Source organism: Wyeomyia smithii, chromosome 2, assembly GCF_029784165.1.
Source record: "Wyeomyia smithii strain HCP4-BCI-WySm-NY-G18 chromosome 2, ASM2978416v1, whole genome shotgun sequence".
In the NCBI taxonomy this organism is placed as follows: domain Eukaryota; kingdom Metazoa; phylum Arthropoda; class Insecta; order Diptera; family Culicidae; genus Wyeomyia; species Wyeomyia smithii.
The window spans coordinates 265,385,154-265,412,328 of NC_073695.1; the positions used below are offsets into that span (position 1 = coordinate 265,385,154).

Here is a 27,175-nt window from a genome sequence, read left to right on the forward strand (position 1 = left end):
TCAAATGAAGGAAGTGATATACAATTTCCATATAATTCTAGTGTCAGGTTATAGTGGTCAACACAGAATGTATAATAAAATAAGGCCAAAATATAAGTGGAAAATATGAAGGCGAATATTTTGAATTATGTGAACAAATGTACCTTTTATGAGAACCGATGATGATAATAGATATGTAAACAAAAAAAAAAGCCGCAGTTATAGTAAAGTCACTGGTCGAACATTTTATCCTTATCTACGGAAAATTTTCGAGACTACGGACAGATCAAGCTGCTAGGTACAAAAATGAAATATTCGATAGATTTTGTAATCTTCTATCAATCAAACGAAACTTTTCAACCGCATACCTACACACAGTCAATTGGAACTTTGAAAAGAAATCGCTCAAACGAACATCTGCGATGCTTTACTAGTGTGCTTAAAACTGACTAGAATGATTAGATTGAATGTTATACATTCAATTTTAAAACAAATCCTCATATAGAACATGGTTATACGCCGTATGAATTTAAATTTGGACACAAAGCAAAACTAGCACACGATATAAAGCAAATAAAGCAAACCAGTAACAGATTTACAACATGGAACAAAATTGAAACGGGCTTAGATTCAAGCTACAGACTACTAAAAATAACGATACAATCAACTCAATAGATTTGATAAATGGTGACAAAATTTAAATATCAAATGAAAACAGCAAGAAACTCCATCCATTCCATATTGGATCATAATGACTGGAACGCGCAAAAAATGGAACTGGAACGCGCAAAAAAAAAATCGTTTCTTTCAGTCAAAACTCATAATACAAAAAAATTCCTATGTTTATTTTGGTAGCTCAACTCACATTTTGAAAGGAAAAAATGTACGTTTATTATTTGGGTTTGCCAAATCCAAACTGCCGTGCCTTCCGCTTAACCCGTTTCATTAAATTTTGTACAGTGGTCTTATTGACCTTATTCGTCGCCAAACGCCTGCTAGATTTATCCTGGTGCTCGTTTTCGATGGATTTATTAGTTTTTTTTTTATATTTCGTGTGACCAATTCTCAATACTCTTCGAAAGGGCGGAAATCTGGACTGTTAGGAGGGTTGTGGTCGTAGGGAACCACAACCACGTTGTCGATTCGTACCACTCGATCGCCTTTTTCCCAGGCGTGTTATGTTGCTCTAGGAATGGTAGCAGCCGATTTTCCAGGCTTTCCTGGACGTAGATCTCTTAATTGACGTTTTCGTAGTGATGAAAAATGCTGCTTTTCAGACCACACGTGCATATGGCCTGCCAGACGAGGTATTTTTTCGGGAATTTCGATAATTTGATGGTTTTGAAAATTTGGGCCACCTTCCCTTTTCCTGATACGTTATAAAATTCCTGTCCCGGAAGCTGTTCGAAATCGACCTTCACATAAGTTTCGTCCCCCACGGTCCAAATTTGTTAGCAGGTTACAGTTTTCCGTACTACCGCTTTGCCGAGGTGTTTTGATCGTAATCTGGGTTCGCCACCTTCACCGCCTTAAACGTCGACAACCCGATTCGTTTCTTGGCCCTCTTGCACATTAATATGGGAGACAATTGCCAGTGACGTACCTGATGGACAGGTAAGGATTCCGCCTATAATTCGTTTCCACCTTCTTCATCGTCGCTGCCACGTCCGAATTACGATTGCCGCTGCTTCTAGGCTTCCTGATGGTCGACAGGCGCTCCCTGAACACTTTTGAAATATATGTTATGGTCGATTTGGCCACATTCAGCAATTTTGCCAATTTGGCGTGCGATTCTCTTGCTGCGCGAGCAAAATTTTGACACGCTGTTCCTCTTGCTTGGACACCATTTTTAAAACTGGAGAGCAACCGGTGAAAACACATTTTGGCAACCATTGTATATACAATCAACTTCCAAATACAACATTTTATGGTTTTCTGCAATGCATTTTAACAGAAATACACCAATTTGAAGTCGACCAATTTTTGCGCGTTCCAGTTTTTACACTGTAACAGAAATAGACAATCCAAATCGTACAACAGAGTAAAACACCGATATTGTATCAAGTAAAATGATTTCATTTCATTACATCATTCCTTTTAAAAGGGGAGGTGTCAAATGCATTACCTATAAATCTCGTAAATCAATAAAACTGTAAACACTCTTGAAATTTTTTTTAAAATCTAAATCTAAAAAATCAAAATAGCTCATTTTTAAAACATCTATTCTCTTTATAAAAACTTCAAAAGATTACCTAAACAATGGAAACTGTCCGGCCATGGAGGAAAAAAGTTTGATTTTTTGAAAACAATTTTTTTTCAAATTGTTTTTGGCAAAATAGAGAACGCTCCCAAATTGAGCTCAGAATCATCAAACAGTGCTTCTAAAGGGTATAAAAAGCTAAAATGGAAAATGAGCCCAAATTGAGCTCAGAATTGCTAAAAACCTTTTTCAAGGAACAGAAATAGGCAACAGAGAAAATGATCAGAAAGTCAAGAAAGTCAGAAAGTGCTCCTACAGGCTAAAAGCCAAAATAGAAAATGATCCCAAATTGAGCTCAAAATCGTCAGAAAGTGCTTTTAAAGGACAATATTGTCAGTTTGATTTAAAAAAATATTCTTTTAATAGATAATAGTAGATAATAATTTTGTTCTTTCAAAAAATGTATCATGTGAAAAAATTTTTTTTTTCAAAAATTTATAACTCTGTCTTTTGCGATCCTGAGCTCTATTCGGGAAAATTTTTTATATTGGCCTTTTCTGGTCTTTAGAGACACTTTTTGACTATTCTAAGCTCAATTTAAGACTATTTTCTCTTTTGGCCATTTTTGTCCTTTAAAAAATGTTTATAGAAATTCTGCGCTCAATTTGGAATCATTTTCTGGTCTTTAGAAGTATTTTTTGACAGTTCTGAGCTCAATTTGGGATCATTTCCCATTTACTTTACGAACTAATTTCATTTTTGTCATATGACTTACATTTTAAGTTTTAGTAAAGCGGGCAATGTATGCAGTTTGCGAGGATGCGAAAATGGACGGGAATAGAAGGTGTGACTTTTTAGGCTTAGAAAAAATTTTCCCTGATATACGGGAACACAATAGTAGAGGGTGATTCGACTTTGGTTTAGAACTAGTTATACCTTTTCCAGTAGTTTAATTGGCCAAAACACCTTGCCGGAGACAACGGAGATTGCGGGTTCGTGTCCAGTCTGGACGAGGGAAAATTTTTTCTAAGCCTAAAAAGTCATACCTTCTATTCCCGTTCATTTTCGCATCCTCGCAAACTGCATACATTGCCCGCTTTACTATCATTTTCCATTTTGGCTTTTTCTTGTTTTTAGAATCACTTGTTGACGATTCTGAGCTCAATTTGGGATCATTTTTTATTTTGGCCTTCTTCTGGTCTTTATAAGCACTTTTTGATGATTCTGAGCTCAATGTGGGATTTTTTTATATTGTGGCTTTTTCTGGTCTCTAGAAGCACTTTTTGACGACTTTGAGCTCAATTTGGGATCATTTTTTATTTTGGCCTTTTCTGGATTTATAAGCACTTTTTGACGATTCTGAGCTCAATTTGGGATTTTTTTATATTTTGGCTTTTTCTGGTTTTTAGAAGCACTTTTTGACGACTCTGAGCTCAATTTGGGATCATTTTCTAGTTTGGTGTTTTCTGGTCTTTAAAAACACTTTTTGACGATTCTGAGCTCAATTTGGGATCATTTTCTATTTTGGCTTTTACTGGTCTTCAGAAACACTTTTTAACGATTCTGAGTTCAATTTGGGATCATTTTCTATTTTGGCTTTTACTGGTCTTCAGAAACACTCTTTGACGATTCTGAGCTCAGTTTGGGATCATTTTTTATTCTGGATTTTATTGGTCTTTATAAGCGCTTTTCGAAGATTCTGAGCTCAATTCGGGATCATTTTCTATTTTGGCCTTTTTCTGGATTTATAAGCAATTTTTGACGATTCTGAGCTCAAATTGGGATCATTTTTGGATATTTCTGTCCTTTGAAAAAAGTTTTTAGAAATTCTGAGCTCAATTTGAGCTCATTTTCCAGATTGGCTATATTCTCCTTTAAAAGAGGTTTTCAGCGTTTCTGAGTTCGATTTGGGATCATTTTCCATTTTGGCTTTTTATGGCCTTCAGAAGCACTTTTTTGAAGATTCTGAGCTCAATTAGGAATCACTTTTTATTTTGGCCTTTTCTGTTTTTCAGAAGCACTTTTTGATGAATCTGATCTCAATTTGGGATCACTTATTATTTTGGCTATTTTTGTCATTTAGAAAAAGTTTTTAGCGATTTTGAGCCTAATTTGAGATCGTTTTCTATTTTGGTCTTATAGCAGTTGTATTCCGTACTACACTGTCAACCGTCCCGATGAAGCCTTTGATTTTCTGAACAAGTTTGCGGGAGATCACAAATATCTTGGAGATTGGAATCGTGAAATAAGTTAAGTTTTTTTGTCCTTCAAAGCATTTTTGGACAATTCTGAGCTTAGTTCTAGATCATTTTTTATTTTGGCTATTTATGTCCCTTAAAAGAGATTTTCAGCGATTCTGAGCTCAGTTTGGGATCATTTTCTATTTTAGCCTTCTCTAGTCTTTAGAGGCATTTTTTGACGATTCTGAGCTCAATTTGGGATATTTTTCTATTTCAGCTATTTTTGTCCTTCAAAAGAGGTTTTTAGCAATTCTGAGCTCAATTTGGGATCATTTTCTATTTTTTGTTCTCGAGATTTTTTTTTCAATAGCATATGTGTGCAGTCAGGTTTTTTTTACGCGGGGGATGCATATATCGTAAAGAAACGGTCATCAACGTTCCGGATTCACTTACTGGTGTTGAACCATTAGAAGCTATGTCAAATAAAATTATTAACAATTTTCGACAAAAATCGTTGCAATCCTCAATTGCTACGATAAGCTCTCTTTATAGCCAATAAGTTAGCAATTAAGTTAGTTTTAAGTTTACTTCCCCTTTTCTGACAAGTAGGTTTAAATCCCTACGAACGATAAGTCCTAATTGCGAAAGCAAACAAATCCTAACACACATACTCATTACTTACTAATATCATAAATACTAAGCTACTAACAAATCCCCCCCTTAAAAAAAAACGTTCCGCATTCGGAAGGACGGAGGGTTTTTTTGACTAAGTCTTTTACTCAGCACCGCATATTTCAAAAATCCGCGTACATATTATTGAATTACCGCGGTAACGCGTAAAAAAACGGGTAATTAAAAAATCCACTTATAAACCTTGTAAAAACCTGAATATGATATATCTGGCAACACTGCCACTAAAATTGATGTTAATTTTGGATTCTTCATATATTTTTTAATGCAATTTATAGGTTGTCTATTGATATAACTTATCCGAAAATATAAAAAAAAATTGAAAATAAGATTACTTTAGACAAGAGAAAAGTTGACTTTTTATAATGCTATGACTCAAGTTTTGCTTATAATACCTCGCCGTGATTTATGTTTTATATGTGATTTTTTCCCAGAAATACGATAAAAATATCAAATTTGAAATCATAGTGTACTCATTTGGCGAAATAATGAATCGATTTAGATGTTGTGTATTTCGGGTCATTATTAAAAATATAAAAGTTTTGGCGAAAAATAGTACTTTTATCAACAAAGAAGAAGATGCCACGGAGCGAGGGGCCCTCTCAGCACCAAAGTTGAAATCCGAGATGGTCGTTAATATGGGTGTGCACATCTGAGACAGAATGACCCAAATATCAAACTACAAAAATGTAGAAATCATACTATAAGAATGTTGGAATGTCAAATAACAATTGTATTGATCTGCATTTCTTGAAATTGATATTATGTATTGCTAGTACAATATTTGGTATAAAAAAAGAACCTAAACAAAAAGCATATCCAAAAATTACCGTTGAAAACTTATTACAGAAATAGCAGGAAACTGATGAAAAAATAGCAAATAAAAACAAAAGGCATTGATGGATGAAAGTGCCTTATTTCTGATTTGCCAAACATTGGCCATAAATATGTTGTTTATTTCCAGCGCACGAAAACAAAGTGAAATTACGACCCTTAATTGATTTTTTCTGTCCCGACTGACATCATCTTCATCACCATCGGTGGCAGCACTCTCGAAGAATCCATTCCAATGGGCAATGCTTTTGCGAGCCGCACCAGGGATGCAAATATTTGCGGCCAGCGGTAAGCCGCTATTTTCTCTATGTATGACACACTGCCAATGGCGTGGAAAAAAATATGAGCCAGAGAAACGCGAATTGTTTAATGAGTTTCGCGCGGCGTGCTCTTTCCGTGGCCACACTTTCGATCCCTGGCCCAGACTCCGGCTGGAGGTTTTAAGGCCGGCGTATGAGTGTTTGTGTGTGTGACACTAATAGAATCGCCGTCAATCCGCCTCTACTGTCTTCATTCAGAGAGTGCGGAATCGAAAACGCCTCTTCCTTTCCTGCCGATTGATTGTACGGTCCAGCCAGACTGGTGAGCTCAACGACCGAACGTGCGGCGATTGGCGACGAACCTGTGATCAGTTGTGGTGCGTGAAGAAAGACAGGAGAAGAAGGTGGAAATTCGATTCACGCAGCAGCAGTCCCCCTAATGGTGACAACAATTGCAAATTAAAACTCGACTCGCTGCTTGTGCCGTGTGCCGCCAGCAGTGACATGTGCGCAAGCGATATCACGAAACACTGGATCATGAAATCGAGCTCGCGCGAAGGACGCCATTTGCATAAGGTGTTATAATGTTGAATCAATAAATTAGTTTGAGGAAAAAGCACAGCGTTCGAGAAACAAATTGCAGCATTACAAGCATTGCAAGATATTCTGCTTGAAGGGGGAGACAAATATAAAAAGAACGATAGCCGAAGGACCGCCGGCTGTTGGGTGACAGCTCGGTTCGGCCTTCAGAAACGCGTCGTCGTCTATTCTGTCGCGGTCTGTGTCGCCTCGGTACCGCGGAGCGGCAAAAAATCCGAAATGGTGCTCTCCTTTCGCAGCGCCACCCTTTCTTCCTACGGGGCATGATGTCATCGTCATAAATAGAGTCTTAATCATATGCAGTGAACGCGCGAAAACCGGAGAGCGGCGCTGCGCTGATGTCGAACGCGCTCTGGCCGCCGGATGCTGGCGGAGCGTTTCGATTTCTTCGATGTTGGCCGTTTTTTGTCTTTTTGCGTTTGCTTCTGCGAGGGTGACAGAAAGATAGTTGTTTATTTAAATTTAAACAAAGTGCTGTTTGACTGCTTTATGGCGGAGGAAACGCTTTGCGACAGGTCATGCGGTTGTACTTAGCATTTCATAAGTGTTGGAATTTTGCATGTTCTTCGGATAAAAGTCCGAAAAAATTATGGTCACTTTGTGTTGGGAATTTCTAATGGAAGTTTTGCGTCTAAATTGTTTCGCGAATTTAGTTTCATTACGACATCACTACCGAAGAACGTTTTTTTCACGCACCAATGGCCACTGGAAGGCGCACCATCAAAGCTCTCGAACCAAGAACAAAGAACTCGTGCTCCACCCGGGCTTGGTCAAGGTCACAACCGAGCCAAATCCAATTACCGGCCTATTGTCATCCCGAGTCTCCGCTCCCCGGCCCACATCCACACAGTCCAGAGTTTCCCAGTTTCGCGGTAGGCTAATTCGTCTTCTTTCGGCGTCATGAAACAAATCGCCCTGTCGACTTTGGGGATCATTAGAAGTCTCTACTCCACCTGTCCATTCCGTTCGCCTTGTGGAGCGACCTTTTGCCACCGAACAGAACGCAATCCATCCGATTGACAGGCAGCAGCCAGAATCAGAGTCAAAGCCATTGCGCGCACAGTTTGTGGAGGCGTGGAGGTCGTCAATGCTGGCAAACAGCACACGCGAACGAAGGCGGCCTTTCGTCCGCCCACGGCACCTCACTCGGTGTGCGTGTGTTCTTGATCCGCCGCCGCCGCCGCCGTCGTCGTTCTGCTGACTTTGGCACAATGACGCAGCTTGGGATGTAAGATGAATGGCATAAAATTTAATGGTTTTGCATCTGTCATTTTACGCGCATTTTCGGCCAACCGTGGGGCTCTCGGACCGAGAATTTGATTATCTTATCGTTTGATTTTTTTTGGTTACCTTTGTAATAGGGGACTTTACGAAGAAGTATTAAAATGCTCATTAAGTTGTTATTTTTATGCTGCTTCCACCAAACCGTTCCATTCGCTAATGACCAATGGAAAAATTCCTGGAACCTGGATATCAGCAGACTGAGCATTGAAATCAAACAATTGACAGTTTGCAGACTCTGAGTTTCTCCCCAGGAAGCAGATAATTCGAAAAGCAAGTCTACCACGAATAATAACATTCTCCAACCCTGTCAAGGATTTGTGCCTGGTTAGTTAGTGAGTTCTGTTCTTCCCGAGTTTCGTTGATCAATTCCGCGAAACGGACAAGCAAACAAAAAATGAATCTTTATGGGATTTAATTTTTTCAAATATTTTGACATCGCAGTCAGTCCTTAATGTCCAATCCTGAGAGTCATTCTATCAATACCAGTTTTTTTACAATGACAGTCCGGTTCGCGTTTTTTTATTTTTTCACGACCGCTGTCGGATCGTTTGTCCAAGCCGCGATGGACATCCTCGTTTAATCACGAATTAAAAAGCCACCGTTAATTTTCGATAATTGCCGCGTCCCTTCTCCACACGTGGTTCCAACTTTGTCTGGTTCACACACACGCACGCGCTGGGTGGTGGTGGCGTTGGAAAACGGGATCGCGCAGGTCACTCCGCGTGGGTTCACACTTTTTACGTCCTTTGCGGTGCCATTAATCGTCCGTATAACTATCATCATTCACGGCAGTGCGGCAACGCGAATCGATTCGGGGAGTGTCAGCGAACCGAACTGACCTGAGTTCGCGTATATTTAATTTTATTTTTCGGGAATATCAATCCTCGTAACCGAGCCGAGGATCGAATTTCCTCCAGTCATTGCTCTCTGTGTGGTGTGGGTCTAGATCTGGATTTTAATCGTCCAAACAGAACGGCTTTCCAGCAGGTGTTGTCCGGTGGTTGGTGGCAAGCAAATCAACTTCGCTCGGGTGTAATCACGATTCGATTCGGTTTTGTTGTATTTATATACAAACTGTAAACGGTCGACTCGTATCGGAAGAGACTTGTTATATGATTTTGAAGAAAAAGATTATGCGAATTCGTGATTAGCATGCTGATTAGCTTGCGATCGGTGGCTTGAATGACTTGAATTTTTGCCATTTCGTCTCGCAGTGAATCGGTGAGTGATCAGCACAAGCTTTTTGTAGTTTGGCAAGAGTTACGTGTATAGTATGATTTTTATATTTTGGTAAAAAATCAGGGTTATTCGATCTAGTAGATAGAGATTGTAGTAGAATTAAATGGAAGCTGAGTAGACCGCCTTTCACTCCGTGGGACCTTCTCCTTTTTTGATATGAGTACAATTTTTCATCAAAACTTTTATATTTTTAACAATGGCATAATGTTTAGAAATAAACTGATAGAGGAAATGTTCCATTATTCATATAAGCACATATATTCATCTTATACAACATGAAAACACAATTAAAAACTGAAATACAACATGAAAACACAATTAGTTCACTTCAGACTTCTCATAAAGTAGAATCCTCAAAAACTCACTTGAAAGCTCTAAATTTGATATTACAGTCGGATATCTGCACTCGAAAACTCAATTATTTTATTCACCTACCTCAGAAAACAAAATCCGCACATTGCTCTATAAGGCTACAACGGACTCGTTCAGCAGCCGAACAAAGTTTTTTTTTCATCACTAGCGGATCACTTTTTATTTTATCAATAAACAAATTCACTCACTACACTAAGAATACTTTAATCTTTGATGTGTTCATCTAAAATTTCCATAGCTAGAATTAGCAGAAATATATGAGATGAATTTCTACAATTCCAATTTTTTTGTAAGATTTGAACCACTGCGACCATTATTTTGATCTTTTGTGGTACAATTCCTAAATTTCAACTGTTTGTATTTTCATCAGTTTTCACTGGGTTGAAGAAAATCAAAAGTTGCCAAATCAGTTTCTGTTAATACGAAAAATTCATACTGAAAATGTTGAATTATTCCGAACTGATTGACATAAATCGACAGCACTGCAGTGGTTACCTAGGTTACCAATTTTGCACGTAAACAACTACAGCGAATACCCAGGTAACTTACTACGACGGGCTTCGGCTACGTTCATTCATGGTAATGTGATTCATTCATGATTAACAGTGTGATGAATATGGAGGCGTCGTGTGATGAATAATTGAACAGTGATTTAAGTTTTGAGACGGGTATGAAAGCGTTGTGAAAAATGGTTTGTTTTACAAAATTCAGGATAAATCTAGTTTACTAAATATACAATGCTGGGCAATTCCATAAGAGCACGTAAGCGTATTTTGTTCATTTGTTCAATGATTTCGTTAAAATTTGGCGTTTAATCCGTGCATTCATCGTGAATATCGGTTCAATGTGATGAATAATGAAACAAATACCCTACATTATTTTTGAAAAAAGAAGTTTAGTGGCAGTGGCAGGGGCAGTGGAAGTGGCAGTGTAGCCAGATATTTTCTTTTTTAACATTGGAATAATAAAATTGTTTATTTCGCCAAATGAGTACCGTAAAACGGGGCGAATAGAAACAGTCTGCGATATATCTTGCAGTGTACAAAAAATACTATAATGTCTAGAATGAATATGAAAGCTTTAAAACATGGGTCTTGCCTCCGTTCATTAAGGGTGTAACGTCCATTTTGATACAATAAGTAATTCATTGTTTTATTGAAAAAAATGTTGCATGTTTTTATTCACCCCGCAAGGGGGCGAATAGAAACACTCGCCAATAAAATACGTTTTCCTTGTTTTGATAAAAAGTTTTAGTTTTAATTTGGAGAAAACAGAACAAATGCAAAATATTTATTGAAATGAGAGGCAAGAAAACTATATAAAATATTAAAATAGTGGAAATGTTCGGTTTTCTTACTTCATGTTTGTTATCTTATGAATGAATATGTTCTATTAGAGTCCTTATTAGGAACAAAAGGACTCGGGGCCGAGGTAAGCATTTCCACCGGTCTGCATCTTCCGGTGTTTCATCTAGGACACGACATCCGGGAACATTTTGTCTTGGTGGAACTGAAACCTTGATCCATACCTCTCGGGTCAGTCCATGTCGAGCATCATGCAGCAGATAAATCAGACTTAAATCACGTTTTTGGAAACTAGCGTGGTTGTCTACTGGATTGAAGTCTAAAGGTAACATCCGATTTATCACAGAGTAGTTGATTCTATATTTCGTAACCGCTAGAGAAGGAAACAGTTTTTTTTCGCGTAAAATCTCAACAGTATCAGGCGGAGCGAATACGTTTTTGGACTTTTTTGTTTTGGCTGAAAATGCACAAAACATGTACCAGACATCATTTTACATATAAAACATTATAGCATTTTTCAAATCCACATGTTTTGGTACAAAAAATATCCGCTACGGCGTTGTTTCTATTCGCCCCGTAATCTGCGAACCGCGAGTTTTCCATGAAACATAGGTGACGTGGTGATGAATACCTTACGGCAATCCTTTAATTCACCGTAAAAACTTGAAATGCTTAACTACCGACCCAGTATATCACACGAACAAGTTCTAAGTGAAGCAGAATGGCTTCCACAGACAAAATTTTTTGGTACTCGGAAACGTTCAGAATTTGAGCCTCCATTTTGCAAGTATTCAAGCAAACCGACAGTAGTACTGCTATCCCATAAATGGGTTTGCAAGACTTGTTTACTATTGAACTATCCAAGAAAATATTTTTTGCATGGTTTTTAAATGGAATCAAAGACTTAAAATCGCATTTTTCAAGTTCGGAAGTTTTGTTTCTATTCGCCCCGTTTGACGGTATATGGGGTACACTGCTAAGCGAAATGGTGTATTTTTCTAATTGTGCGTGTTTGGAATGTTTAAAATATATTTTCAATGTGTTGCAGCGCGAGTTGAGGAACATGATTGTGGTCAAAGATCAGTGATAGAGTTTGCTCAGCAAGTTGATGTACTTGCCAAAGTTTTGCAAATAAGTGCTGAAATGTGAATCAACTTTCTTCAGGTTCAAAGCAGCAATTCACAATGGCGGTGGAAACAACGGATAAGTACCTACCTTCCTCTTCAGAACGAGTATTAATGTACAAAACAAACTTATTGGTGTATTGTATATTTATATCTCATGTGTTGTCTTTTCATCATTGTTGTATCGAGTTTGATTTATAGCATTGGTAGGGCGAGCCCAATAAAATGTGCAATATGGTAGTTCCTGCATTTATTCCAACAGGATCATATTTTACCAGCATATTGATTTTTCCAACAGGATCACATTCTTTATCTCACTCTGACGCGATGAATTCGATATTGTAAGGTGTGCGTTGCTATTATTTTGTCGACGGCAGCAAAGGAGACTGGTGCATAAAGGTCTCTCTCTTTTTGCCACGTGTGGATGAACAATATAGCAACGAAAGTTGGCTTCTTTCGCTGTTATCTTGGCATATAGTACATCAGTCTTACCAGTCGTTTTACCAGATTTATTGAAATTTTTCTACTAATCTTACACGGCGAGGCCAATCGAGAGAAAGTTTTGTTCTTTCTCCAGCTTTGAATATACCGAAGCTGTCTTGCATGATCGCTTGCCGTGTGTGTTGGGGGCGCGGGCAGGAGGATAGTCGAGTTTAAGTGTTATGTTTAGTTTTTGCGTTTCATGCGTCTCGTATCACGTGTGAGCAGTGCACTGCCGTCGGCAGGGATATTTTAAACACCCTGCCTGCGTTGTCAGTTAGCCGTTTTGAAAATAATTGGTCTATTTATTTGTTTATTTTTTTTTTTTGGTAGATGCACATGCAGATTTTTTTTAGCGTGGTTTTGTGAAGTCGTTTCATTTGCTAAAGCTCTGCTTGAATAATCAGAATTGCCTCAATAGGTGAGAGCTTTAAATCTTTGTACACGTTGGCTCTCACAACACGGAACTGGTAGCATTAGAATATAATTTGGAAACTTATCGCGGCCTGACCGGACGGTTACGAACATTTGGCCCAGTTTTATACCCTTGTTTTATGATTTTTCTAGCTTTTGAACACATAGACAATTTTTATTAATTATGTGAAAATATTGTTAGTTGGAATAGCAACTAAATTTTGATTGCGATTGCTTTGGCATTTTATCAATCAACTTAGAATTCTGTCTTGTTCGATATGCATATCGCATTTTTATAAATTTTTGAGCTATGAGTGCATGGAACTTTGCCAGTTTTTATACTCAGTAGGTATCTTAAATACAATACAAAAGATTATCGGGGCGAAGCACCGTGTCCTGTCGCGTATGCGTCGGTGAGAGGAAATAAAGCGGTCGGAAAAAATGCTCCCCTGTAAACGTGTCTTCGGCCTTGGTGAGCTTTGCTCATCTAAGGATTATCGGTGTATTGTGATTTTCGAGATGTATTAAATCATTATTTCGGAGACTGTACGCCCATTGGTTCTTTTTTAGCACGTTACGACTCAGAGTAGGTTTCGTTCGTTCGATAAATATTGTAATTATTCAATCGCGACATAGACAAACCCTTTGCCGGTTCCTTTTTTTGTTCTCTCTAATAAAGCGGGTGTTTTGGCTTTTTCGTCATACCAGTGGTCGACACGCTCTTGTTTGCTTCCGGAGAAGGCAGTTCAGTTTCGCGCGCGGTATTTTGACTGCGTTCAGTGTGACTATCTTAATACAGCGCTCTATCGGTTATTTGAGCTGGTACCAGTAGTTTGCGTTCGGCGTGCGGTTGTTGCGTTTTACAAAATCCATTCGTTTCTAGGTAAATTTGAACTAAGTTCACGGGATTAAACGCGAAATTTGGTGTGGCACAGACTGTTAACGATTGGTAGGTTGCCGAAGATAACTAGATCGTGGCGCGGTTCTATTTATATCGTCTCTTGGTGGCCGGTTGCCCAGAGACCGAGAAGTAACCATATCGTGCGCGAATTTGTGTAGAAAAGATCGCACCATCAACCTCAATGGATCCAGATCAATTCCTTTCCACTAACACTAATTCCTTCCTTTGATACTTGTGGATGATGCAGGGGATTCCTCGGTCTCTAGTAGCAACAAGTATTAAACTAACACTCCCGATATCTCTTCCTCTATTGATCTGCATTGGGCGTGGCCAGCTACGTTATTGACCAGTGAACAGAAAGATCACCAGAAATTGTACACTGAAAATGGCTTGCTACTCCTAAGCACCATTTTGACGGTTCTTTGTGCAATTTCAGCTGATTCTGGTCAATCGCGGGCAACACACGGGCGATCAAATATGCTATGCTATGCTATGCTATGCTATTCGCCCCGTTTGACGGTATACAATGGTTTCAAATATAATTTTCGTATTTCTGGGATAGCTTTACACGAGAAACATTTATCACGCCTAGGTATTATGAGCAAGTTCTCAAGTTAGCACTTTAAAGAAACAAAGTCTGGTCCTGGGCAATCTCCTTTTATATCTCCGAACATATCAATGGATAATCTAGAAATTGTATTAAAACACAGTCAAGGAATCCAAACTTTGAATAACTTATTTCTTTTCCTTATTAAAGCAATTGTTGTTCAATTTAATATCGGATATATCTTGATCGCATCTCTATGCTATCCCCGGCATCAGGAATAAGGCATTTTTTCGATAACTTAGTGGAAAGATGTTTCCATTTTGAATACCAGCATCGTAAATCGTTTGAGTGTTGTCAAGATACGGTCACTTTTCATTAAAGGAAGTGACGGCTAATGTAGGGTAGTTTGGAGTAATCTGAACACCTGGGGTGGAATAGACAGATGGTTTAGCTTGGAAAGTAAGACTTTTCTAGGTTCCATGTACTACTTCATCCTTTCCTTGAACTAGTAAACCCTACCTAACCTGAAAATCTCACGGTTTGCTGTGATAGATGAACCGCAGTGCTAATATAAACACAGAAATATCAAAAGTTGATGTTGCTGTAAGTTTTGCAACTTTCTGCATTTGAGCGGATGCTTAGAAGATTTTTCAATCGATTGCTGCAGGAACGAAGGAAATCCTTTGAAAACCGACTTACCGAAATTGTACATGTTTTTTACTTATTCCATTTTTAGATATTTATTTTATATTCCTATGTAGCCGAACTTCCTGAGAGACGTAGTTCTACGTCTGAACATTTATCACTCAAAGGAATAATGACCCGACCCGAGCTACAACATTTTTAAGTAATTATGTGAAATTTGATTTGCTTACAATTTTTGGAACCCTTTTTTTATGGACGATGCAATTTAAAGGGAATTAGCCTAAATTTTGACTGGAAGTGTTGCCAGTTGCTGTGACATGAAAATTTATTAATTTGAAATTTTAGAGCTCTAACTATAACATCGTAAAGAAAATTTTTTTATAGATGAGAAAAGTCCTTCAAATTGAATCGTTCAAAATGTCCGTAATCGAAAGAATTCCAAAAATATTAGATTTGACTTTATTTCTTTAAAATGCTGTAACTCGCGTTTGGCTCATTACAACTCTGAGTGATGGCTGTTTTCGCGGAAATTTTCTCAAAAAATAATGAAATTGTCAAAATTGAAATCAAGATACACCCATTTGCCGAAAATCGCAATTTAATTTCTCCATATTCTCGCATACACTGGACATTTTGTCATTTTCACATTTGGACGATTTGACATTTGGACGATTTGACATTTGGACGATTTGACATTTGGACGATTTGACACTTGGACATTTGGACATTTTGACATTTTGATGTTTTCACATATACTATTTTTCACATTTCAATTCTTCCCTCTACTCTTCTTCGCTTTTTGTATTTTGCTGTCTTTTTTTTTAAATATTTCTTATGTTGTATTTGTGTTTCTTTGATTTTTGCGCATATTTTTAATTTAATTTAGTTCCTACGACTTTTCGGCTCGTATTTTTAATTTCAATAAGTCCCTAGGGATCCAGATATTAATTTCTCATGTCACTGGTTTTACTCACTTAATAATATTATCGGTTAACAAAATTACTTTTTTAATTATTTACAAATTTAAAATGTTTCGATTTTCGTGTTTTTTTATATTCTTTTCTGTTTTTGTTTTTGAAATTATATGCGACTCGATCCATATTTCTAACTTTATCGACATATATTTTTTTTTTTCAATGATCACAGAATATGATTTTCTCTTGGTTTTCATACATTTTCTTTATTCAGGAAACCATTTGTTTTGTCTTGTTTTATTTCTTCAGCTTTGTTCATGTTTCTATATTTGTCAGCTGTTTTTGAATTTTACCTCATTATCATTTCTTGAGTAGTAACCAACACAGGTTTTGCCCCAAAGCTCAAATTGGAAAAATATTATATTTTATAACTTTCAGCCGTTCCTGTGAATTTTGGTGCCCTTAGCAAGCTTGAAAGTGCGTGAAAAGGCCGCAGAGTAATTTCTCGCCGGGTTCATCACTTCTACATTTGCTTACGGGAACATTAATTTAAGTCTCTGTCGTTTTTACGCACTTCCAATTTGGCATTAAAATTTACAGGAGCTTGGGAATAGTTTACCACTTTCATTGTACAACACCTTTACCGCTTTGTATGGATCGATAATGGCACTGGCCACGTCATTAGAGTAAAGAAGGATGTTGTAAGGAAGGTGGTGTAAGTGGACCTAATTTACCTCTGCATCTCCACGACCGAAACGGAAAGGAGGGTAGTGTCACTGTGGTAAGTGACTTAATAGAGACTTAGTAGAGCTATTATCATAACACGCATCTCACAGTTACAGCCGCGTCGCGTATGTTCAAGTAAAATAAAACCCTCAAATACGAATAAAAAAAACCTGTTTTTTTTTTCATTTTTACAGCGATGAGTTGAATTTTGGGTGCCTATCGATCAACTTTCGCAATGTATTTCTTGCAATAAGTTTGGAGGAGGGGGGCGGGGGTGGTTTTACCATTTGATGATTGGGGTTAATCATTTGATGATGTGAAGCGGTGAATATCAATTTGATATTTTTAATTCTTTGTCAACTTTCTTTTCTTCTGAATGATATTAGTAAGCTTGTCTTGATTTTGCCCTAGAGCATAAACCGGAAAAATAAGAAAAATTACACTGTGCTACAGCGATTTAGAACTTCTGAAGTGACGTAGTGTAGGTTGTAGGTCTTGTTGAGTGTAACATTCGCTCATACTAGAAATTTTCCAAACACCCCCAGAATCTGAAGTTATGGTCAAAATACGATTTTTTGGACCTCAGCGCATATAATATTTTTTAACTCAGTCATTTATCAACCGATTTCCAATATTAAAGCACTTTCAAAAACAGGACAAATAGAGCTTTCAAAATATATACAGGTTTGTTCTAAAATCAATGAAACATGTTGAGTTAATTTAGCTTAAATCTAATTTTTTAGACTTTTTCACGTAATTTTTCAATTTAATTGTCAATTTTCCGTCTATTTTTGTAAGAAACATACCACACATATACTATAATTTTGAAAGTATATTCAATTCCGAATCAATTGAAAGTAGTTTTATAAAAATCGGTTAATATGTGGCTAAGTTTTATATTTTATAAAGAAAACCAAAATTTTTGGCTTCTATCGCAAATTTATTTCACGGTGCTGAAAATGATGAAAAAATGCAAGAACTTTTGATGTGACTTAGTGTGGGTTGTAGCTTTAGTCAACTGTTACTTGCGCATTTACTTGAAGTTTTTCAAATACCCCGAAAATTATAAGTTATGCTCAAAACCCTGTTTTTTACCTTAGCTCACATTTTTATGTTTAATTCAGTTATTTCTCAACCAATTTTTTATATTTTGGCTGTTTTGGAAAGGCGAAAAATAGAACTCTTGAAACATATACATATGTCTAAAGAGTTTACCTATATGTGATATTCTACGTCAACATTGCGAGGATTTTTTTCTTGCATGGAATTGCTGTATATTGACGTACTGACATTATGGCTTCTTGGCTTTTTGATTGTATATATTAGGTGCCAGCCAAAATGGTCATCTAGAATTTCAAAAAAAAAAAACCCTATACAAAATGTTAACCTGCTCGAAAAAACACCCTGTGCAAAATTTCAGCTCAATCGAACTTAAAATGGGGTGGCGCAAAGCGATTGAAGTTTGGCTTTTTTGAAAACCGAAAAATCACGTACGTGAAATTTCGGTTTTCGAAAATTTTTTTTTGATGCCAAATGACTTAAAAACGCATGAAACGTCGAGAATTGGTGTCATCTGAAAAAATTTTTTTTACAAAAATTTACTTTATTAGTTGTTTTTCCAATTGTGGAAGGCGGAGTTCAAAATGTTTAGAATTTATCTTTTGAAATTGATCACTAGTCTCTCGAAATAGCTTGTATAACGATATACCCTATAACTAGCATCGAATACATTATGTTTCATTAGGGTGGTTCATTTATTCGGCATAGGGTGGTTCATAATATTGTGAAAAATGAGTATAAAATAAAAAAAAGCATTTCGGATCGTTTGATTGGTGTGACGTCTTCGAAAAAGTTGCAGATAATAATTCGGCATTTCCAAAAAAATTACATTAAAAAAATTATTCGTTCAAAAGTTAGAAGAAAGTTTAAAAATTAATTATTCAAAAGGGCTCATTTTTTAAAAACTTGATTTTTTAAATAAAACCCACGAAAGATTACCAAAACAATGAAACCAGTCCGATCATATAGAAATCAAGAAAAATAAGCATTTTTTTTTGAAAAAAAAATATTTTTTGAAAAAAAAAACAAGTTATATTCAATTGTTTTTTTAAAGGCATATTTTTTTGAAAGGAAAAAATATTATCTACAACTTTGCCGACGGTTTATTTGATTGGCATAGTGTATCTGGCCAAGTTGTAAATAATAACTTCGTTCCTCCAAAAAAATGTACCCTGAAAAAAAAAATTTAAAAAATATAACGTTTTTTTCTGATTTCTCCATGGCCGGTTTCGTTGTTCAGGAAAACATTCGTAGTTTTTAAAAAAAATCGGTTTTTTAAATGGGCTGTTTTCGATAATTAATTTATAACTTTCTTTTATTTTTTTTAATTAGTAATTTGTTTTCAGAGTGTATTTTTTTGAAACATTATCTACAACTTTGCCGAAGATGTCACACCGCTCAAACGAACCGTGTTGGCTCTAAAAATTTTTGTAATCATCAATACCTATCCGAAATAGCATTTTCCAATAGCTTTTCAAAAACGAGTTGTGTTTCAATAAATTAAACCAATAGCACAAAATGGCATCTTTTGCCTATTAAAACGTCTATACAAAGTTTCAGCCAATGGGCTCGTTCACGTTCTGATGATGTAAACTTGACAGAAAATGTATGGTCGAACTGTCAAAACGACGCAAACCCAGAAAGAACAAGTCAATTGTGTTGCCAATCTGATTGAGATCCCTATACTCTCATTATCACTGAATAACATCGATACAGTCTTTTGTCCGATTATATAAGCCAGAGCACTGTGTGTTCAATCAAGTGTTGGCAAAGGACATTATTGTGGTAAATAAAACAAATAAATTGTCTGGAACAACATTCGAAAGACGAGTGCAAGTGTCTTAGAGAGTAGATTTTTCAAACAAAGTAATATAACATATTCCATCAATTTCCACCGTTTCATTTAAAAGTTTAAGACACTTGGAATCGAAAACATTTTTCAAATATTAAAACTCCATGTACCTCCCGTGTGTGATTTTGCAAATGACATGAAAGCATTCAACATTTTCCACGAGACACAATCTTAATTTTGGTTGAGATATTTTTTTTTTTTGCACAGAGTAGTTTGATACATTTTGTAATATTTTGCCATTTTACTTATAATTTTTCCAATTCAACATTGCCACCCTAACGACAATGATATAACAAATATTATATTTTCAGGAATTTTTCTATTGGTATTCAGTGAGAAGTGATTTTTTTCGTTTTATACTCATTTTCACAAAATATTATGAACCACCCTATGTCGAATAAATGAACCATCCTAATAAAACATAATGTATTCGATGCTAGTTATAGTGTATATCAGCGATTCTCAACCTTTTTTTGTTCGCGTACCCCTTGGCGATATTTTTCATATCGATTGTACCCCCTGGCTTGGAATGTTTTCGCAGAGTGGGAGAGAGTAGTGATAGATCATGTTGCGTTAGTCTTGTTTAGGTTTCAAATTAAGTTAGGGTTTGGTTGATTGCTACAGTAATGTTTTAAAAGCAAGATTGAAAAACAAATGAAGTATTTTAGGGAAAATTGCTTTGTCCGCCATTACTGATTTTTCTTTCGCGTACCCCCTGAAGGCTTTCGAGTACCCCCAGGGGTACGCGTACCCCAGGTAGAGAACCGCTGGTGTATATCATTATACAAGCTATTTCGAGAGACTAGTGATCAATTTCGAAAGATAAATTCTAAACATTTTGAACTCCATCTTCCACAATTGAAAAAACAACTCCCAAAAAAAACAAGATAAAACAAGTCCCAGAGAGTAAATTTTTGCAAAAAATTTTTTTTCCAGATGACACCAATTCTCGACGTTTCATGCGTTTTTAAGTCACTTGGCATCAAAAAAAATTTTTTTTTCGAAAACCGAAATTTCACGTACCCCCCCCCCCCTTGGGTGATTTTTCGGTTTTCAAAAAAGCCAAACTTCAATCGCTTTGCGCCACCCCATTTTAAGTCCGATTGAGCTGAAATTTTGCACAGGGTGTTTTTTCGAGCAGGTGAACATTTTGTATAGGGTTTTTTTTGAAATTTTTTGGTCACTTTTTTTCCATACGATGATTGGCGCCCTAGTATATATTTCCTACATCACTGTCCTTTCTTCTCTTTTTTGCCTTTCTCCTAGAAAGGTATAGCAATCACTTGCAAAACCAAAAGTATAAAAGTGCTCTAAAGGGCCGAATGGCATATATCACTCGACTCAGCTCGACGAGCTGAGCATTTTCTGTATGTGTGTGTGTGTATGTGTGTGTGTGCGTGTGTGTGTGTGTATGTGCAGATTTTTATTCTCACTCACTTTTCTCAGAGATGGCTGGACCGATTTTCATGAAATTAATTGCAAATGAAAGGTCTTGTTGCCCCATAAGACCCTATTGTATTTTATTATAATCGGATTTTTAGTTTAGAGGTTATGTTCAAAAATGTGAAAATCATGAAACATCAATATCTCAGAAACTACACAACCGATTTGAACAAAATTGGTCTCAAAAGAACGGGCTACCTAGAAACCCCTTAAGTTTTGAATTTCATAAAGATTGAACTTGTGGTTCAAAAGTTATGAAAAGAAACGTGTTCTGAAGACTGTCTAATCTCACTCATGTTTCTCAGAGATGGCTGAACCGATTTTCATAAAATCAGTGTCAAATGGAAGGTTTAGTTGCCCCATAAGACCCTATTGATTTGTTTTGCAATCGGATTTTTACTTTGCCTGTTATGTTTAAAAATGTGGAATCCAGCTATGCAAAGGAACATATTCCGAAGACTACTTGGACTCACTCACTTTTCTCAGAAAAATTAGTGTCAAACGAATGGTCTAGCTGCCTCGGAAGACCCTATTGAATTTTACTGTAATCGAACTGTAACTTCATTTGTAACGTGCCGACTTGTGAAAATCACGAAACTCCATTATCTCAGAAACTACACAACCGATTTGATTATTATTATCAGATGAGCGGGCTAGTTAAGGGTTAACTGATGAATTATGATTGAACACGTGGTTTCAAAGTTTGGCAGCCCTACACGTTCCCATTTCATTTGATTATAATCGAACTTGAGCAACCGTTATGTATTAAATTGTTAATAAAACAACGAAAGTCTACTATCTCAAAGATTACAAGACTTATTAGAACATAACTAGTGTCATACGAGCGAGTCATCTCTCAAACTTACAAATAACTAACTTCATAACAATTTGATATGTGGCTCAAAAGTTATGGAAAGAAGAGAAATTCAAAGACAATTTAAAACTATACCTGCTTTGATCGATATATGTGGCCTCAACATAATTTAAATGTGGTGTCGTACTATTTGAACGTTCCAAGTTCATTGATTCCTTGCGGTTTGTTTGAAGTCTGCAAATGCACGACGAATCGGCCATAGGATATGATCAAAGTCAAATAACAAATCGTTTGAAATGGTTGGTTTTATTGAAATGACAACATCCTCGTCTTTTGGCTTCTGCACATCGCCTTTATTCTGAATATATTCATATTGGGTGGTATTCTGTCATTATCAGCAGACTTTCTGGCATCAATCTGACACCGGAAATACCCATATTGGGAGGTATTTCTGGTTGTTTTCCAGAAACTAAAAGTGGTCGTCTTCAAATTTAAAATAGTGTCCAGGGTCAATGTTTGGTTTCTATGCATCATCACGTTTACAGAAATATCCATATTTCATATTTTTCGGTCATTTCCGACTGTTGCCTATAAGTTGCCATTTAGTAATTCAAAATGGTGCCTGAGGTCAATTGTTAGCTCCTTGCATCATTCTGGTTCCAGAGATACTCATATTGGATAGTATTTGTTTATTTTAGGCTGTTTTTCACATACCGGTAGTCGCCATCTTGGATTTCAAAATGGTATTTAGGATACTGGTTAAAGAAAAACTCCTATTGGGTGATATTTGGTCACTTTGGACTGTTTTTCAGAAGCCGAAAGTCGTCATTTTGGACTTTAAAATTGCCTGTGAAATCAATTTCTGTCATATGGGCGTAATTCTGGCTCCGAAAACATTCATATTGATTAATATTTGGTCATTTCCGGCTGTTTGCCAGACATCGGAAGTCACCATCTTAAAATTCAAGATTGTGTCTGTGATCAATTTTTAGATTCTGTGCATCGTTCTGGTTCCAGAAATACTAATATTTAATGAAAATCGTCCATTTCAGGCTGTTTTCCAGAAACCGGAAGTTGCCATCTTACAATTCAAAATGTTGTCTGAAGTCGTTTTGTGGCTCCAGTGCATCATTACGGTTCCGGAAATACCCATATTGGGTGGTATTTGGTCATTTGCCGCTGTTTTGCCGACACCGGAAGTCGCCATTTTGGATTTCATAATGGCATTTGGAGACAATTTCTGGATTTCGAACGGCATACTGGTTAAAGAAAAACTCATATTGGGTGGTATTTGGTCATTTTCAGCTGTTTTCAGAAAGCAGAAGTCGCCATCTTAGAATTTAAAATGCTATCTGTGGTCGATTTTAGCTTCTGTGTATTATTCAAGATCCGGATATTATTATATTGGGAGGAAATCGGCCATTTTCGGCTGTTTTCCAGAAACCGGACGTTGCCATCTTACAATCCAAAATGTTGTCTGAGTTCGATTATGGAACATATTTGTTACCACTAAAATCATTCACCTGCCAATATTGTTCCATTTAGTTGATTAGTTCGCGAGATGTGAAGAAATTTGTGAAGAAACATGTACTTCCAGAAGAGGGAGGGGCGTCAAACCATTATGGACATATTTGTTACCTCTAAAAACATTCACATACCAAATTTGGTTGTATTTTCTTGATTGGTTCTTGAGCTGTGAGAAATTTGTGTTTCATTTTCATGGGATCCCTCCCTTATAGAAGAGGGAGTCGGGTTTCAAACAATTATGGACATATTTGTTACCACTAAAAACATTTTCCTGCCAAATTTTGTTCCATTTGGTTGATTAGTTCTCGAGATGTGCACAAATTTGTGTTTCATCCAACTGTTATGGACATATTAGTTACCCCTTAAAACATCCACATGCCAAATTCGGTTTCATTTGCTTGGTTTGTTCTTGAGTTGTGCAAAAATTTATGTTTCATTTGTATGGGACCCCTCCCTTCCAGAAGAGGGAGGGGTCTCAAACTATCATAGGAACCTTTATCGGCACCAAAAACTCCTACATACAAATTTTCACGTCGATCGGTTCGGTAGTTTTCGGGCCTATATGGATCAGACAGACAGACAGACTTGACTGCATTTTTAGATGTAAAGATTACAATATCAATATTTTAAAACCTAAAGAGTGAATATACATTTATTGGATTGAAGCGTTCATGTAAATCTATTTTTACAAATAAAAAATTGAATGAGAAAGGCTGGATCTGTCCGCTAGGTGGATTAATTTAGGTTTTATGCATAAAAATTGCAACTCCATTGGACATATTTGATGAGCTCCATTTGTTGTTATTTTCGAAGACTTTGCTCATAATTACTTTGAGATTTTTTCTAAGTTCATAATTTCTGAATAGCAAACAGAAAAAATTGTTCAACACTAACGACAATCTGTAAGTTATGAGAGAATTATCAATAAATAATGGGTGCCACTTCACAGTACCTATTGACAGTTCAAGAAATGATTATAACAAAATTATAACTACCGCAAGATCTCATTTTTTCTGAGGGAACTTTGTCAATCAACGTGTATATCATTACTCATTACTGAAAATCTTTATTCCTTACCAACCACTGACAAAGACGAAAAAAATTTTTTTTCGCCAATCGTTCAAGGTGAACCTGCTTCAACCAAGCATCGACTGTCGGTGGTCTAAAAGAAGGGATCTTCAGTCTCCTCCAGCCGCACACTTGCGATCCTTACCCCACTCGGTTGGAAGCGCCCCACTACATTGCATAATGTGTAATCGCTTTTACCTGATCTTATTGTGCGACGACGACCGATCATAGGCGTCCGCACTCAACGGACAAGGGGTCAGAGCTGGAGAACCTAGCGAAGCTGGAGGAACACAGTATTAAGCAATACAGACTCGATCGATACTCCGTAAAAGGAGAGTTCAGCTTTTTGCAATTCGAATCAGGTCTGTGGGACCTTGCTCGAGGCGATCGCAAGCAACCGCGCATGTCGAATGGAAATCCCAAATAATTGTTTTGTCAGACTGTTACCATTCTTGATTATACGGTAGGATCGTTTGAAAGTCTCAAACTTTCCTCGCTATTTAAAATCGGATATTTTCGTCGAAAATTAGGTTACACTTAATTGGCCCGGTGCCATATTAGTCCGGGACAGGTTGAGACTAACGCATACAAGGTGCCGCTCTGCTCGGAAATCGAAACGGTGATTAATTGTAGGAATCTAGCGATGACCGTATTGAGGCTGGCGACCGGAGCCAGATCTGTCCCACAAAGATTACCCGAACAGTAGGAATTCACGATCGGCTGAATCGACTGCATCGCGAGTTCAATCGGTTTCGTGCGATCACTTCTGGCGCTCGGTTCGGAATCTGCACTGTCGATGAGTGGAAGTTTAATTATTTAATAAATCAATTTTGCGGATATTTTTTTTTCTTTCATTCCGTGAAGGTAATCAGCAGCTAATCTGCGGGCCACACCATGAGTCAAGGACCTAAGAGTCATGGCTCTCGGCCGAACCGGACTGCGCGCGGCTGTGTGTGGGAAAGTAGAACAACCCGCTCAGGTGAAGTGAAACAAATAATAAAACAATTGTGTTCTTCAGTCGGGCCATTGGAAACTTCACCCACCCACGGTCGCGGTCTGCGTGGCTGCTCTGCCCGCGCTGAAGGTGTGTGTTCGGAAGGCTTCCGCCAGGGGTAATTGCCGGCCCACGGATTTGGAAAATAACGGTTGTATTGGTCGGGTTAATTAGTCTTTTAGCGTGTTTAATAACTTTTATTGATCAGTCGAATGCGAATCCGATAGCGATTTGGATGTGGCGGAAAGTTGTTGCAATTAATTTATATTGCTTATTGGGGCGAGCTTACAGGGGTTTTTAGATATCTAATTATGTTTACAAGTATCAATATCTTTGCTCCAGAAGCTACAAATTGAAATATCAAGCACAATTAGGTTCGCATTTTATTGCTGAAACATGATAATCATTCAATGTTTACCGTCAAACATTTCTAACGCTTGATTGTTTCTTTGTTTCAGATTACAGAAGCTGGACTTTTACTCGAGAAAGTTTTAGTTCCAATTAAAGAGGTAAGTACCTAGATTTTTCGTAACATTGTCTATTTTCGTTAAAAATGTTATATTTTTAACAAGTATTACTATGTTTTTCTAAAAGAAATTTCATAATGAAACAATTTTTTACACAAAAATGATCGAAGTCCGCTTTTCCAATGATTTCGTGGGGAGAGGGAGGGGAATAAGGGGAAAATCTAAAATGTCGAAAATGTCAATAGTGGTAAAATATGTTAAAAATAGGTATGTCAAGAATTTTAAAAATGGCAAATATCAAAAATTCCAAGCGAAATCTTTCTGAAAATGTTGTAGCTTCAAGAAAATATTTTTGATGAGATTTTGTATATGTTTCCTTTTTTTAAATTTTTCTCAGGCCTAAATCCATTCACACTCAAGGTTTATTTTTGAAACCGTTGTATATGTTTTGGTAAATAAAATCTTTGAAAATTATATCATAAAAGATTTGATCTCTACTAAAATGTTGTTTATGAACGAGTCGTGGAAAATTGATTTCTCGACCTGTTTAATTTTTTTTTGTTTTGTCTAATAGTGAATAAAGAGTTAGAACAAAATTTGCAACAAATCACATTTTTTTGTTTTTTTTTTCAATAAACTATATACAATTGATTTCATTTATAAACTTTTGAAACTTGTCGCAAGGTAGAGCGAAAATTATTTTTGACCTTTTTAGAGGAACAATGTTTTGTATAGTTTCAAATTTGTTTTTTTTTTATGTGAATATACATTGACTGTGAATAACGATATTTGACGTAATTTAAATAAAAAATGGTTGTAGTAATCAAACCCCGAAAGACCAGTCGATTTCAGAATCGTTTTAGAAAACATTTTATGTATTTTATATTTTTATTTCTAATTTCTCATGTTTTTCGTGTTGAACCATCAATCCTTGGAAGTTTTAAAAATAGAATTTAATTTTCAGCAACAAGAACAACTGCACTTAAGGGTGAGTCAATTTATGAAGCAGGTATTAGACGAAGCCGATTGTTCCGTTCCGTATTCCTAATTTCGTTGTTCGTGGTTGAAGGAAAGGTTTCGGTATGCTACCTTACCAGGGTCGCGATACCTAAACCCTGCTGATGAGGCTGTCATCTTAGGTGTAGCTCTCGTGATACAGCATTTCATAATCCAGCCGCCCGCTCCGGGTCAGACGCTGTTGTACACCACCCCTAGCACCGGGGGTTGGTTACTCGATCTCCACTAAGGTTAATCGTAT

General features: G+C 36.9%; 1 protein-coding gene across 2 annotated transcripts in view; it reads left to right on the forward strand.

The window, feature by feature from the left end:
• LOC129723503 (uncharacterized) overlaps nucleotides 1-27,175 on the forward strand; it is a 131,965-nt gene that overhangs the window by 21,413 nt on the left and 83,377 nt on the right. For both annotated transcript variants that reach the window (XM_055677756.1, XM_055677758.1), the window contains exon 2: nucleotides 25,909-25,959. The gene's annotated coding sequence lies outside the window, so the exon portion shown is untranslated. The remainder of the gene's footprint in view (nucleotides 1-25,908; nucleotides 25,960-27,175) is intronic.